The sequence below is a fragment of the Lycium ferocissimum genome, chromosome 10 (assembly GCF_029784015.1).
Source record: "Lycium ferocissimum isolate CSIRO_LF1 chromosome 10, AGI_CSIRO_Lferr_CH_V1, whole genome shotgun sequence".
Classification (NCBI taxonomy): Eukaryota; Viridiplantae; Streptophyta; class Magnoliopsida; order Solanales; family Solanaceae; genus Lycium; species Lycium ferocissimum.
The window spans coordinates 23,383,973-23,400,726 of NC_081351.1; the positions used below are offsets into that span (position 1 = coordinate 23,383,973).

The window sequence follows — 16,754 nt, forward strand, 5'->3', positions numbered from 1 at the left end:
ATTTTTGAACATATTTTTTTAAAAACAATACGAGAGAAAAAATAGGCCATATTTTTTAACATAATATTCTTTTTCGTTTTTAAATAGTAAGTTAAATTAAATCAACCATACTTCACAAATCAAATTAAATTTAGGCTCTATTTTTTGCGTAAATTTAAGCTCTATTTTTGGAATGACATTTTTTTAAAAATACGGAAATCAAATTAAATTTTCCCATAAATCACGCATAACTTCCATAATAGGACACTAGTTATGAAATACGTAGAAATACAAAGAACACGTGTATTTCGATATTATGAAATACGTAGAAATACAAAGAACGCGAGACATGATAGAGTAAATTTGGCTCTATATTTGGAACATTCGCTATATTTACAAAAAAAAAAAAAAAAAAAAAAAAAAAGATGAATGCATTATAATATAACGAAATACAAAATGAAACCCAACAAAGTAGAGTAAAAATGAGGCTCTATATTTGGAACATTCACTATATTTAAACACAAAAAAAATGAATACATTGAAATATAACGAAATACAAAATGAAAATCATCTTCCTCACTAAAAAAATGACCATTACTGCATCCTCAAACCTTTCTAATTCTTCGCCTCACAACCCGTTTCGGCAAAATGTCTCAACGAAAAAAACTCACAAATTGATACACCAACTATTACCTCACCTCGAATCCACTTTAACACCACCCGTTTCGCCTTTTACATCGCTGCCACATCGTCATCACCATCATCATCAAATTTCAAAGATCCAATCTTCAGTTATGGAATCAATCAATCATTACAACAATGAAACGTGGTACACCAATCCAAATAACAACAACAATGATGACCATGATGCATTTCCATCATCATTTAGTAAATTCAACTCATACTTAAATATATAAGTTACTGGTACTGTCGGCGGCGTTGTGGTGGAAAACGAGATCTGGGAGCGTCAGATCTGAGTGTTGGATCTCGAATTTCCAGGGAATTGGAGCGTCGGATCTCCGGTGTGAAGGAGAGGGAGAGAAAGAGGTATTGTTATCGTGGAGGCTACAGCCGAGGGGAAGGAGAGAGATAGAGAGAATTTTTGGGGAGCATATAAGATGATAAATGTTAAATATGTAGTGAGAGAGAATAGAAAGGTAATGTATTTCAAAAGTTTATCGGATGAGTTATGAAATGTAATTTTTGAAAAATAAAGCTATAAAAATTAAATAAAAAATAAGATAGTTATTATTCATAAATAAGTGTAGAGATAAATGGCCACAAAGAATTTTCCTTTAATAAATGGACCAGTGAAAATATTACATAGAAGCCTCAGGCAGAAACAGCCCAACACCATATTAAGTGGTTATTTTGGGATCTAGACTGATAAATAGTGTCGGATAAGAGCAATTGCGGTTAGGCGAATATTGTTGAGTCTAAACTCAAAAGTCTGCTTCTTCTCATCCCCATTCTCAGTATCTCTGATTCTCATCTCCTTCTTTCTATCCTTTGTATTTCAGTCAGATTTCTATTGTTATTTCCAGAATCGTTATTGTATTGCTACTGTGTTTGGATTAATACAAGTTGTTAGACGTGTTAAGAATTTGGTTCGTTACATTGGTGCTTTCATTGCTCCTCCTCCTCCATGGATGCCTCTCGTTTCTACCTTTTTCCTACAGTGAATGCTAGGGTCATGGATTTGCTACAACTCGAGGACGTCCAGAACATCCTTTCTGTTTGCTCCCAAAAGTTGGCTGACGCTCAAGAAAGTTCGGCTGCCGATACGTCTTTGGCTGATCGGAGATTGCTTCTGATTTGGACGATGGCAACGCCAGCCCTACAGAGAATTCCAAGGTCCCTCCAACGGTGTTAGAAACTCTCAAAGTGGAGCAAGAAAATCTAGAGTCCGTGGGTAACTTCCTTTCAATTGGTCATTTGGACACTCTGCTCGTCCCCAGCAAGACATTTGCTGAAGATGATGTTGCAATAGACGAGAAAGATGAAGCGGCTCCAAGTTCAGAGGGTAGCGAGCACCACCTGTTCGATGAATTTCCTCAAAGGAAAGCCAAATTCCCACTGGTTTACCTTCACTCGACATTCCTACATATACGCATAGGGCAGTTGGTTGTACTTCCCGGTATGCTCTATGACACTAAGGAGGAATTTAGAGCTAATTCCGCATAGCTCTCTTCGTTTATCTACTTGCTTGGTGCACGACTCAACTAGCACTGTTGCTTATATTGCATTTATAATGACTTTACGTACTAATTGTGAACCAAATTTAAAGGAAGTCTTTAAAGATATATTCTACCTTGCACAACGTTCATTTATGCAAATGGTGACACTGGTCAGAGACCACAACTTATATTGCCATCTGAAGCTGCTAAAATGAGGAGACACAATTATTTGAAGGATCTTAAACAATCCGATTCTCTGATTAGGCTAAATTTGTTGCAATATATCCTTGGGTCAGTTGACATTATTTTTGACTCAGTATTTTTCAACGAAGATAGTACATTTAAATTTGAGTTTGCGTTGTCTCCTGTTGTCAGTGAAGTAATGTTCTATGCGAGGCTTGGAGAAAATATTGGCATTTCTGATCTCTATGAGGTGTGGGGTTTCCAATGCGCTGCATTAAGGAAAATTAGACAAGACAAGAGTACTTCGATACACTTGCAGGAGCTTAGAGTGAAACCAGCTGCTCACATGGACAATTTGATTTACTTGGGTGACACTTTACTTTCCTCCATTCAGATGCCATATCACCTCATCTTTCATGTAGTAACTACATTTAGTTTAAGCCCTAACTCAGGCACATTCTTCCAGTTTCGCTTGCATAAGATACTCCTAATTGTCTATCAAAAGGTTCCTGAGGAGTTTAAGTCAAATGGGGTTCTTGTGCACCTACCGAATTACTATGTTGGTTTTGTTCTTAATAATGATTCTAATATGTCATTGCATTTTGGTTTATGTGTTTGTGCAATGGAAATTGGACGAGCCGAGGTGCTCGTGTGTTTGGTGGGGAATGCTTTTACTGGAGAATCACTTGGGTTGTTGGAAAGTTGCCCATTCTTTGAAGTTACATCTAGAACTATAAAGAGCGTTGCACAAGGGCTATTACTTTCTATGAGGCAACGGGGTGGAAGAGCTCATTTTCTATCGGCTTTTGTTTGTGCTCTTGAATGCATTGTAGAAAACATTGCAGCTCTCTTTTCCTTCTACAGGCACTGTGAACAAAACTTGAAGGTAGTTTTTAAAAATATGGAAGAGAAGAGTAGTCTAGCCAAATTAAGACAAATAATGAGTTCCTTTATGAGTGTCTTAGAACTTGCTATACCTCTGAATTACAGAGCATTTCTTTGCTGGTTCACTATGCTGAAAATGTTAAAGGACTCATTTCTTTGGTCGAATTACATCTACATGGGTGCTTCAGGAGGTTTTTGGCCAGAAGGCGTTAAAAACTTGAGTGAGGATCTTTTGGAATTCAAGCTGACTGTATTTTATAGAGTTCTAAGAGTTTATGACGAAATATTCACAGGTATTATGGATAAAACAGTTGGTGATTCGTTAAAGAGTTTGATATTTCATGAGCTTTTGCTGTCTTTAGATCGATTTTTGACTCCCGTTCTCGATGGATCCCTGCTGAAGTTCATTATTACAGCTATTGGTGGTGTTTGCCAAGTGATACACTTGAAAGCTACTATAGCAGTGTAGAATGCGTATGGATCTTTTTCCGTCAGCCCGCACAATTTTCAGGACTTTTTATGCTACAGATAAAGTGGGAAAAGAGACAGTTTCCCTTGGCTAAAGCTTATAGTATGGCTGCTGGAATGCTTTTTGATTTGCTTCAACATCATGTTCCTGAGGTCCTAATGTTGCTTGAGAATGTGAACATGGAAATGGGGCTTGGAATGGCATTATGCCATACGAAATTTCTGTTATGGTTTAGGGAGCAAGGTATAAGCCGAGCATTTTCCTTGGTTTTGATTCTAGTCTGCATATTCCACTCAAAGGTTGACGTCGTGGACTCTTGGAACATCTCTACACACACTCTTGTCATTATAGAATATTGTACTGGTGGTTTCTCTATGGTATGCATATGGGCCTTGGGCGCTATGATATTAGTGTTACTCTACTCGAACCTTGAGGACAAGGTTCTTATTGAGGGGAGTATTGTTATCGATTGGGCCCAACCAAGCTTTTTAATAAATGGACCGGTGGAAATATTACATAGAAGCCTCGAAATGCACCCCAACACCATATTAAGTGGTTATTTTGGGATCTAGGATGATAAATAGTGTCGGATAAGAGCAATTGCGGTTAGGCGAATATTGTTGAGTCTAAACTCAAAAGTCTGCTTCTTCTCATCCCCATTCTCGTATTCTCCGATTCTCATCTCCTTCTTTCTATCCTTTGTATTTCACTTCGCATTTCTATTGTTATTTAAGAATCGTTATTGTATTGTTACTGTGTTTGGATTAATACAAGTTGTTAGACGTGTTAAGAATTTGGGTTCGTTACATCTTGATTGTGCAAATGAGTTTTCTGTAATGATGATGGTGAATCGATATATTCTATAACGGCTGACATGACATAGTGAGAAGTAGAGAAACGAAAAGGAAAGAAAGAAATAGGGTGTTCAAAAACTTAAATCGAACCAAAAGATAAAAAATTGAAAAATTAAATGCACACCCCAGAACAAGAAATCCCCTTCTTTGCTAATTGTTAGTATTAATTCTTCACTTGATTCATATTTTCTTGAGTTTGCCTAATCTGAAATTGCGATTTATTTATAATAATACTCATAATTGTTGATTTGGAACACCAAATGTGTATCTTTACTAAGATTGTCTGTAAACACAACTGTGTAATTATTCAGATAGTAATTACAGTGTAGTAATAACACAACATAGCAAATTCATAAACTAATTATAAGATGATTCTCAAAATAATCGCTTATCTTTCTTTTTATACATAAAAAAAAAAAATAAAAAAAAAATAAGTTGATCAACATGTTTCGTTTATTCAATTTAAATTTTAAAACCAAATAATAGCAAACAATAACAACACATGCAGTATAATCCCATCAGGTAGGTTTAAAACCAAATAATGTTTATAATAATACGAAAAAATAAAGGTAGAATCCCTTGTATGAAATTAAGGTCTTTCACATTCTGAAAACTATTTAGTTCATCAGAATTTCATGAAAACTAACCGCACAAAGCTCGTGAAATAACTCTATACTCACGTCTTTTGCAACTTTAATTTATTTATGCCTTAGTTTGTTGTTGTTTTTTAATGGAATAGATCAAAAAGTTTCTGAACTTCTTAGCCGAGTTAATTTAAATGGTCATCCCAAATTTACTGTAGTTGTTCTCGAGAGTCTATTTGCTAATTTTCTTAGTTAAACTGGATTATATAAGCGCTAGAAAATGATCAGATAAGTGCTCTTAAGTTTAAAAGTAGGTGTGAAGTTGTCCTATATATATATACTTTTTGTACATATTTAATCCTATAAATTTATTTGAATAAAGCATTTTTGTTCTCGTGCTAACACTATTGAAATATGTGACAACCTCATCTGAAAGCTTAAACCGTTAAAGACATTTCGCTCAAACACTTCAGAGATCGGAGCAAGAAAGGTTGTGAGATCGAATCTCATCATCACCCCATTATCAAAAAGAATTTCAATGTGTTTGGCACATAAAAAGAAGAATCAGGCCCACACGTAAGGGGCTTGTTGAGAATATAATTAAATAAATAAAAACGTGTTCTCTCTAACCTTTAAACTTTTAGTTGAGATGTTCACACACAATTCAACAAACAACATTAGCTTAAAAAAAGTCTCCATAGGAACAACAAATACAAGTACTCTCTCCGTCCCTATTTATGTGACACTCTTTTCTTTTTAGTCAGTTCCAAATAGAATGACAACAATATACCCGATATAATCCCACAAGTTATGACACAGGAGAAACAGAGTGTATATGAGACTTACCCCCGCTTAAAAAGAATGACATCTTTCTATGTTTAGTAACAATTTATCTTTAATGTACTCATTTTACCCTTAATGAAATGATTTATACCCATACAAAAATCTTCCTTTCATTCTTATATTCCATGCCCAATCAATACCCTCATACAAATTGGGACAAGAGGAGTAGCTTTCAACATAATCAAATACTAAAAGTAGTACATTCAACCTTAATAACAGTACTTAATACTTCGTGCTAAACATATTGAACGCACGTTATTCTCATTTCACATACTTAATTACTCCATTAGATAGATATATTTAACAATTTCTGGTACAAAAGCAACGACGTCGAAAGCCTTTGCATTTGCCATTAGGGAAGCCTTCAATGTTGCAAAAAGATGCACAGTCGCTGTTTCTGGTACACAATCCTTTGAACCTTTGGCTAGCTCACTCACAGCTCCTTGCCTCTGCGGTCCCTATCTCTCCCAAGAAGATTAAGAAGCAACAAGACTTATAAATTTCGTTAAAAAAATATTATTCCATTTTTGATGTGCTGCACGAAGGAAAATGTTTTCCATGAATAATGTTTTCTGGTAAAATGTATTCGATGAAAATGAGTGGTTTTACTTATTTTTGTGTTTCGTAGCTTAAACAAAAAATTGTATCTAATCTACACAAATATTATGGGAGGCTGAGTTGGGGGATAGGGGAGTGGGGTGGTGGGAGGGCTACGGGGTGGGAGTAAGATGAGGTGCGTTGGAGATGGGGTAACAACCAACGTAACGTCATTAAACTTGCTTTTTCCTGCTTCCACTAGGAAAGTCATTTTTCTTGAGTAACTTGTTTTTATAGAGAAAATGTTTCCAAAAATTTTGACCAACCGAACATAAGAAAATTCGAAAATAGTTTTTTTTAAAAATGTTTTCCTCCATATCAAGCAAACCCTTTATGTTACTTATTTTCATGCTTAGTTTGTCCAATACATAATGATAGCTTTAATATTTAGAAATAGTTTTAACTTTAAACTTACATTTTACCACGAGCTTAAGTTAATAGAGTATATATTGTCTGTGTAGCACATGTTTAACTATCAATTGACCTTTATCTATTATAATAATTAGTTTGTCTTATTTTTAAAATTATAGATCTCACATTTTAAAGAAATGAGACTTACGTATGTAAATATCCTATGAATGGTCTCACAATATAAGAAAATATTTACATAACAACGTAAATAATCGAGTACTTTTGGAAGCATGTTTGCAAGTGTGAAATATGGACATATGAGCTCGAGATTGAGAGTTTCATTTAGTACTGGATGAAGAATTAATATTATTTTACTTACTGCTTAGTTTCGTAAAGAGTGTAACTCTTTTTTTAGCAAATCAGAAAGAGAGTTCATACTTCATACCATTTTTTCCATCAAGACAGAGTAAAAAGTTTTGGTTCACAAATCTACTAAGCAAATGGAAAAAAAAAAAAAAATCAAAGATTGTGAAAACTAAGAAAGAACAAGACAGGATTTTACCAGTGGCAAAGACAACCATTAGCAAGAGTAACACAGTTGCAAACAAACGCATTGAACGCCCCATCATTTTTGTTTCACTCAAAGAGAATGGTATGTATGAGAGCTGTAGATAAGAAAATAATTGTGAGGAGCCTGTGGTAGGTATAAGGTTATATATAGGAATTTGTACACGATACATACTTCAAATGTGATTTGAATGAGTAGCTGAGGAGAAAGGGGGAAGACTAGAAATATCTGAGTCCGGAGCCAAAATGGCTTGTTTTTGGAGCTAATAGTTCAAAATAGAATGCGTTTTTTTTTTATATACCAAAATGGGTATTTTGTTGGTTATCCAACGAAATACCCATGACTACTGTTCCGGTCCGGTTGCATTTCGCTACACTTGTAGCGAAATGTAACAAATAATATTTTATTTTTTTTGTATTTCGTTGGTAGTCCAACGAAATAGGATAAAAAAAAAAATTGTATTTCGTTTATAAAAAAACGAAATAAATATTATTTTTTTTATTTCGTTCATACAAAAACGATATAGGAAAATATAATTTTTTTTTTTTGTATTTCGTTGGTAGTCCAACGAAATAGGATAAATATTTTGTATTTCGTTTATAAAAAAACGAAATAAATATTTTTTTTTATTTCGTTTATATAAAAACGAAATAAGAAAATATAATTTTTTTTTTTTTTTGTATTTCGTTGGTATATGAACGAAATAGGATAAAACTTTTTCTTTTTTTTGTATTTCGTTTATATAAAAACGAAATAGGAAAATATATATGTATATATATGTATTTGTATTTCATTCATATACCAATGAAATAGGATAAATATTTTTTTTTATATATATTTCATTTATATAAAAACGAAATAGGAAAATAATTTTTTTTTTTTTTCGTTTATATACCAACGAAATGTTTTGTTCCATTTCGCAGGTATATAACGAAAAACCCCTTCTTCTTTTTTACCGATTTTCTGCTCTCCATATCGCTATGGTTTTAATTTTATTTTTTGTTCATTTCTGTTGGTTCAATCAGTTTCGTAATTACGAGCATTGAATAGTTATCAAAATAATATCTTTTACATTTCGTGACTTAATTTGCGAAATTTTTTACTTTTCTCCGTTTATAAATATTGTCCTATCTTTACCTACGGTATATCCTTCGTCTTTCAATTTTCTTTTATCCATCTCATATCTTTCATCTATTGTTTTTCTCTTATACGTTTCATATCCTTCAACTTTTATTTTTTCTCTCATATATTTCATAAAAGATGACGGAAACTCATGTCAAAGTGTATTTATTTTGGGGTGGTGAAGTTGTGTAAGCGAGGTTCGGTTAGATACGGCCCGTGGTCCCGAAATAGGGCAAAGGTTTCCAATTTCCCTAAAATATGATCGTCTGCAACACGTCTTAAGGAGTAAAATGTTCGTAAATGATCCTGAACTATCGGTGGTTATAACCGAACGATGTCCAAGTTCATTTATAGCCAATGGTTCACCAATTTATGGTGAGATGCCAATTACGGACGATGAATCTTTATCGTCATTTCTTCGTTGTCCGAGATTTTTTAAAAATCACATATGCATAGCGACGTAACGACATGTATGCTACGATTCAACGCTCTACCAGGTCGAAGTACCGACCGACAATGAGTTCGATTTTGGAGGTACTACCTATCTCCCAAGTTTGAATATTGGTTTTTCAAGGGGTGTAGTTCAACAACAAACAATTGTAGGATTTGGTAGTCAGTCAAATGATACAACTAATTATGGTACACAATATGATGGTATGGCTTCAACGCACGATCATAACTTTGATTGGAGTGGACAGAATCGTGAGACGGGTGGACCAAGTAATGCTACTATGCAGTTGGATAATTTGAATTGTAATGTACGACGCCTTCACATCTTGGTCAAGTGAATTGGACGCTGATAGGTAAATATAATCATATTTTATTCACTTTATTCATGGATTGTATAATTGTATTTGACTTGTAAATTCTATGAATTTTTCTTATTTATAGGTATAACGATTTTGAAGATAACCCCACATTGACTCGGCCACACAAATTGTGAGCAATAATGATTTAGCTAATGATATAATAAATGAGTCGGATAGCGATAGTCCATTAGATCATGAAGGGACGGACGATGATCAATCGTACGCAACGGTGACGATTCGATGAAGATGTTGCGGTCCCCGTAATCTTAGTGTTAATTATCATTCAAATGTGATCCCATATTTGGATAATACGGAAGAAGTAGAAATCAGAAAGATTTTGCATACATGAGAGATAACGGTTCATTGGCTGCACTTTGGAATTCCAGTAATCCTAAAGTTATCAAATCAGGTTAGTTTGGTGCGACTAATTTTTTAATAATATATTATTTTTGAATTTTGTGATTTTAATTGGTGTAATTAGGAGTTGATATTTTTTCTTGTACATGCAAATAGGTATGTTATTTCACGACAGAAGCAAATGAAAGGTGCGGTGAGACTCTATAATATAGCCCACAAAAAAGAATTTAAAACAGATCAAGCCAAAGGTACATTTTGGAAGGTTATTTGCAAGCGGCATGAGGAAGGTTGTAGTTGGATTAGACAACTGTACAAGTATGATAATGCTGCTGCTCCCCAAGCTTTACCGCCTATTGCATCAAGGTCTATTATGTCATAGCAAAAGTGTAAACTAAGCTTTGAACCGCATTATCGGGGAATAGTGCCACTAATCAACCAAAGCGGTACAACCCCGACCCTCTTTTGTACCTTAGCCTCGTCGGTGTGTTCATCAATAATATCATTCCTGGCAATCAAGGTTTTAAATGATTAGATAATTGTGTTATTACCAACAAGCTATTACCTATAATTGCTTCTTCTCCGGGCAACCAACTAGTAAGGTCGTACATCAATTCCCGCCACGTTGATTTAGTTATATTTTTAACATTACTCTACACCAATGGGTGGCCATCCACGGGAACGCCATATAACACCTCGACATCCTGCAGTGTGATGGCACATTCGCCAGTCCGCATATGAAATGTATGCGTCTCTAGACGCCATCTCTCAATAAGTGCAGTGATGATTCCTTCATCATACACATTACCTACTGCTAAAACTCCCCTAAATCCACACCTCTCAAAGTAATTAAGGATGCGATTATGTAAGGTATTGCCTCACGTGATTCCGAATTCATGATTCGCACGACGTATAGTTAAACACGCGTTCGTCCGTCAAATTTCCATCCCACACGGCTTCGGGGATCGTCATTCTTTGGAGTGTTAATAAATCATAGTTTTCTGGACCTGGATGTACAGTGACTTTGGGGCGATCCATATCTATAACATTGCAACACCAAGCCACTGCTGTTAGAATAATTGACAACACATTACACAATTGTTTACTATATATTCAATAGGAAAGTCAACAAAGGTCAAACTATAAGATATATTATCACGTGAGAAAAGAAAAAAATTAATAAGAGTACAATTTCATCAAAAATAATTGCGAGTTCCCTATGTGGTCAACGAAATGTAATTAAACTTTTGGTTAAGCTCATAATTAATTGTCATAATAGTATTCATCTTACATATAACTACTTCTTTTCTATTTAAAACAAACCATATACTGGAGATAGGATGCAAGGACAAGAATTTTTTTTTTTTACCGGATCGGAACAGTATTTCGTTAGTTATCCAACGAAATACCCATTTTGGTATTAAAAAAAAAAGGTCATGCTATTTTTGTCTATTAGCTTCAAAAACAAGTCCAACTTCCTCACAGTTTCTTGATCTTATACTTTTAATTTGAAAAGTAAAAATTCTTCATGCTTATCAACAGAAAATAATCTCCAACGACTAGTCACAATTTGAACATAGAAAATGACCCAACAAATGATACAAATATCTTTATGTTATATTTAACAATCTTACTTTCCTCACAATTTCTTCATCTTTTTTTTTAACTGTTGTTCTATGAAAATGACTAACTAAAAGAACATTTTATAATATAAATTTATACCTTTTTAATCAGTAGCTTCGACGATCTTTTTAGTATTTTAATTGTAGTTCGTTGACCAATAAACTCTACTAACATTTTTCAAAGCTTTTTTTAATTGAAGCAACGACTGAAATTACCAACTATTGATTAATTAAACTTGTAACTTTTGTTTTCTTTATTATAGTCTACTACACTAAGTATAAGATATAAATAAATCAAAAAAATAAATGTGAACTAATTTATAATGACTAAATTACAAAATATATGTAAAAACTTATAAAATTAATAAATTACCTCAATTTGAAGAAGATTATAGAGCAAAAGTTGAGGAATCCTTGTGATAGGATTAGTAGAAAAAGAAGAAAAGAATGAAGAACGGAAGAAGAGGAAGAATGGAGGTAGAGGAAGAAGGGAGAATGGAGAATGGAGAAGGGAAAATGGAGAATGGAGAATGGAGAGGATAAGGTAAAATAATTTAGGGTAAAAGTGGAGAGCAGAAAAACGGTATATGAACGAAATAAAAAAAAAAATCCTATTTCGTTGGAATATAAACGAAATGCAAAAAAAAAAAAAAAAAAAAAAAAATTATTTTCCTATTTTGTTTTTATATAAACGAAATACAAAAAAAAAAAAGAAGTTTTATCCTATTTCGTTCATATACCTACGAAATACAAAAAAAAAAATTATATTTTCCTATTTCGTTTTTATATAAACGAAATAAAAAAAAATATTTATTTCGTTTTTTTATAAACGAATACAAAAAAAAAATTATCCTATTTCGTTGGACTACCAACGAAATACAAAAAAAAAAAAATTATATTTTCCTATTTCGTTTTTGTATGAACGAAATAAAAAAAATGTTTATTTCATTTTTTTATAAACGAAGTATAAAAAAAAAAATTATCCTATTTCGTTGGACTACCAACTAAATACAAAAAAAAAATATTATTTGTTACATTTCGCTTAAGTGTAGCGAAAATGCAACATCGAGCCGGAAACGTAGTCATGGGTATTTCGTTGGATAACCAACAAAATACCCATTTTGGTATTAAAAAAAAATGCATTATATTTTGGGCTATTAGCTCCAAGAACAAGCCATTTTGGCTCCGGACTCAGAAATATCTTGGTACCTATGGTTTTACATGGTCATGCTAGTATTAGTAATTGCTAAAAATATCATTTCTCGATTCATTTTATGTGTTTATTTCGATTAGACACAAAATTAAAGAATATAAAAGAGTTTTTTTGAATCTTATAGTTGAAGGGATCTTGAATCTAACTTAACTCAAAAGCAAGCTCATAAGGCGAGACCGATATATTGCCCAAGACCAAAGAATATCAAAGAACTCACAATCCACTAATGTGGGACTCAACACTCCTCAATCCCGCAAAATTGAATATATATGTGGAGCGTGGACAAATGAATTGTGTAGATCTGGCTTTGTATCATATTAAAGTTGGCTCACGAGGTGAGGATTATCCAACACCATAAGGACTCAAGGAATTACCGTACCCCCCCCCCCACAACACACACATGTTTGTACATAAATCAATAAGATAACTTAATTATATTATAATCTCTCCTTGTAGCAAAAGCAGAGAGACTGATAGAACTGCGGTAGGAATCACTCGTTCTAGTGGTCGTTATGTTATATATACATGTGCCACGACCGGAAACATAATCTATATGAGGTAGAGAAAAGAGAATGAAATACTGAGAGTTCTTTTTCTCTGTGTTCCAAGTGTATTGATAGGAAAATATCAGAGTTACTAGTAATTGCTAAAATTATTATTTTTACCCTAGTAGGTTCTTAAAGCACCTCTTATGGGTGAACTTTTATTTTCGATAATGATTTTAAACTAAAAATGTGTACAAATGCTATTGAAGTAGTTAATGAAAATATTGTTGGGTTTAAAAATTTAAATAATATAAAAATATAATATTCTTTTTTAAACATATTCATTAAAAAGAAACATAATTCAAACTGTAATGAATGGAGCATACACACTTTATCGGCTACACAGCACATAATTTTTTGTGCCATCATGGTATATGCGACTTTGATTAGCTAATTCGTGAATTGAAAATTAATTTTCAAACAGTTCAAAAGAAATGCTAAATATCTTTTGAGTTTAAATCTGATTCACTAAATGATTTTTCAATTATTGCTATATCTCACCAAATTACGTAATGTATAACTAAAGATTTCGTGAATATGCAAAAAAAATCCACTTCTATTTCTTTTATTATAGATAAATAAATAGTGTACATACACGTGTAATGAAAACAAAAAAGATATCTCTCACTAATCACTAACCATTGACTTGACCCAGATTAACTCTATCCGTTTGGATGGTTGTTAGTACATATTGTTTCATAATATATCGTATTACACTATATTACGTTGTATTGTATCGTAATAAATTATTTTGATAAATATAATATGAATAGGTTGTAACGTTGCTCGTGTCGTTACATTATATCACACATCAACAATTTAAAGAATAAGATAAACCTACAAAAAAAAGTATAGGATTATTAGATAATAAGTAAAGATAATATGAGAAAAAGAAATAACGTGACGATCCGAGCACACAAAATCAGTCGTTATACAAAATGAAACTTTTCGTCGTTACATGATGATGATAGATTCCACGATATGATACAATAAAATTTAAGTAACAATCAAAATAAGATTATATTTAAACTAACAAAGACAAGACAATATCATCGATAACAACCATTCAAACAGGCTGTTAACTAACTATCCATGTACAGCTACTCAAGCTATAAGTACAATACTATCTTTTAGTTGGTAGGCGGGATTGGCACTCCAAGTTCGTTTCTTTAGTCTGTCTTATATAGAACTTTGGTCCCATGGGTTATGTGGGCGAAATTGAAGAAGAGACGAATTTATGATTTGAAGTTTATAAATTTTTTATTCTAATTTTATAGAATTATTGAATCTAAATTTAAATTTTTTAAAGATAAATATAAAGATTGAGCTAAAATATGATACATCCGATCTTGACTTGTGACTTATGGATTTTTATTTAGGCTTCCGGGCCTAAGACAACAACTATTTTTCGTTAAGGTACTAATGGTACTCCGCTCTAAAATCATAAGTAGATCCAAAATATAAATTATATGAGTTCAACCTTTAAAATTCTTTACATGATTTTATTATATCTTTAGAGTTGGATTTATATTTCTATTATATATAAGCGTGGAGGAGGGACGAACACTGCTCCTCCAGCTTGTATCATGACCTTCACAAATTGTACACGCAATGAATGCTTGTATCATAAGATATATAACTTGTACACTTTATATATCCAACTATTTTTATATCCCACGTAGACATATGTTATAGTACTTAATATTTATTCCCTTCTCATGTATAGACGTATGTACTTCAAATTTAATTCTCAGACACATTTATTTTTATTCTCTTCTCATGTATAGACATATGCAGTTCAATTTTAATTCTCCTACACAAATTTATTTCCTCCGTACACTTTAATTTGTTCACTTTTGACTTTTCACATTCTTTAAGAATTAATAAATTCCACGTGGATATATACCATAGTACTGAATATTTATTCTCTTCTCATGTATACACGTGTGCACTTCTATTTTAATTCTCGACACATATTTATTTCCTCCGTGCACTTTTACTTGTTCACTTTTGACTTTTCACGTTTTTTGTGAATATTTATTTTCTTCCCATGTATACATGTATACGATTTTAATTATCCGACACATATTTATTTTCTCCGTGCACTTTTACTTGTTCACTTTTGACTTTTCACGTTATTTAAGAATTAATAAATGAAGTACTCCTTCAGTCGTCCCATTTCTTGGCCACATTACTTGACTTTTCATGTTCTTTAAGAATTAATAAATGAAATCTCTCTTCGTCTCATATTACTTGGCCACATTATTATCTTGACTTTTCGTTCTTTAAGAATTAATAAAAATGAAGTATTCCCCCCCGCCCATATTACTTGGCCACATTACTAAAAATATATGTCTATTTTTTATTCTATATTTTTCTTCTTTTCTATTTCTAATATATCTAAGTGTGAAGAGAGGACTAACACGGAATAGAAATTTGTCCCACAAGCTATATAAATTGTACATTTTAATCAACTACTTTTTTATCCCACGTGGTCATATGTCATAAGTCTTGAATATTTATCTCTTCTCATGTATACACGTATACCTTCCAAATTTAATTCTCAAGACAAATTTATTTCCTCCGTGCACTTATACTTGTTGACTTTTGACTTTTCAAGTTCTTTAAGAATTAATAAATGAAGTATCCGCTTCATTTCATATTACTTGGCCACGTTACTTACTAAACTACTTTTTCTTGAATATTTATTCTCTGCTCATGTATTTCAAGTATGCACTTCAATTTTAATTGTCCGACAAATATTTATTTCGTCCGTGCACTTTTACTTGTTCATAAATGAAGTACTCAACATTACTAAAAGTATATGTCCAAATTACTTGTTCATTTACAGAATCAAGATAAAATTAATTAAATTTTTCGCATCTTATCCTCTCCGTCCCATATTACTTGGCCACATTACTAAAATATATATCCAAATTACTTGTTTATTTACAAAATCAAGATAAAATTATAAGATAAAATGAATTAAACCTTTCTCATCTTACCCTTAGTAATAAATGTTCTTGAAAATAGTCAATTTTGATTAGAATGTATTTATTGGAGAGAGATGGGGGTAAGATAGTAAAATACATCTTTTGCTTCTGATTTTTTAAAGGGCGTACAAAAGGGAAAGTGACAAGTAATATGGGACAGAGAAATTATATATTTTACCATAATAATCATATTTATTGGTGTAGGTCTCAATAGCCTTCGAAAATAATTTGAAAATGAGTAATTAAAGGGTAAAATTAATAATAAGAACACACAAATATTCACTCATTAATTCCATGGAAATTAATGGCCACCCCATCTGCATGATTCTCCACTCTTCGTTTCTTTTGCCTTTAGCTTGATGGTCGCATAATAAATAAAGGAATACAAGAAAAATGATGACATGTATACAAATATGTACGCCTATAATATATGCGTAGTCGTTATCTTTATACACAATCAACATAATTAAAGTTTCATACTAATTAATAATTACCATATTAGTTTCTTTCTCTTGATATGTTAACGTGGACAAGTAAAAGTAAACAGAGGGAGTAACTTTTATCTCGTTTTCCTTCTTTGTCAATACTTTAAACGTGAAGAGAGGA

General features: G+C 32.5%; 1 long non-coding RNA gene across 1 annotated transcript; it reads right to left on the reverse strand.

Moving 5' to 3' along the window:
- Nucleotides 1-6,068: 6,068 nt before the first annotated feature.
- LOC132035213 (uncharacterized) lies at nt 6,069-7,718 on the reverse strand. The gene is made up of 2 exons (XR_009409197.1): nt 7,485-7,718; nt 6,069-6,438 (listed from the first exon to the last, which is right to left on the reverse strand). It is a non-coding gene; the product is annotated as an uncharacterized LOC132035213 (long non-coding RNA).
- Nucleotides 7,719-16,754: the final 9,036 nt, after the last annotated feature.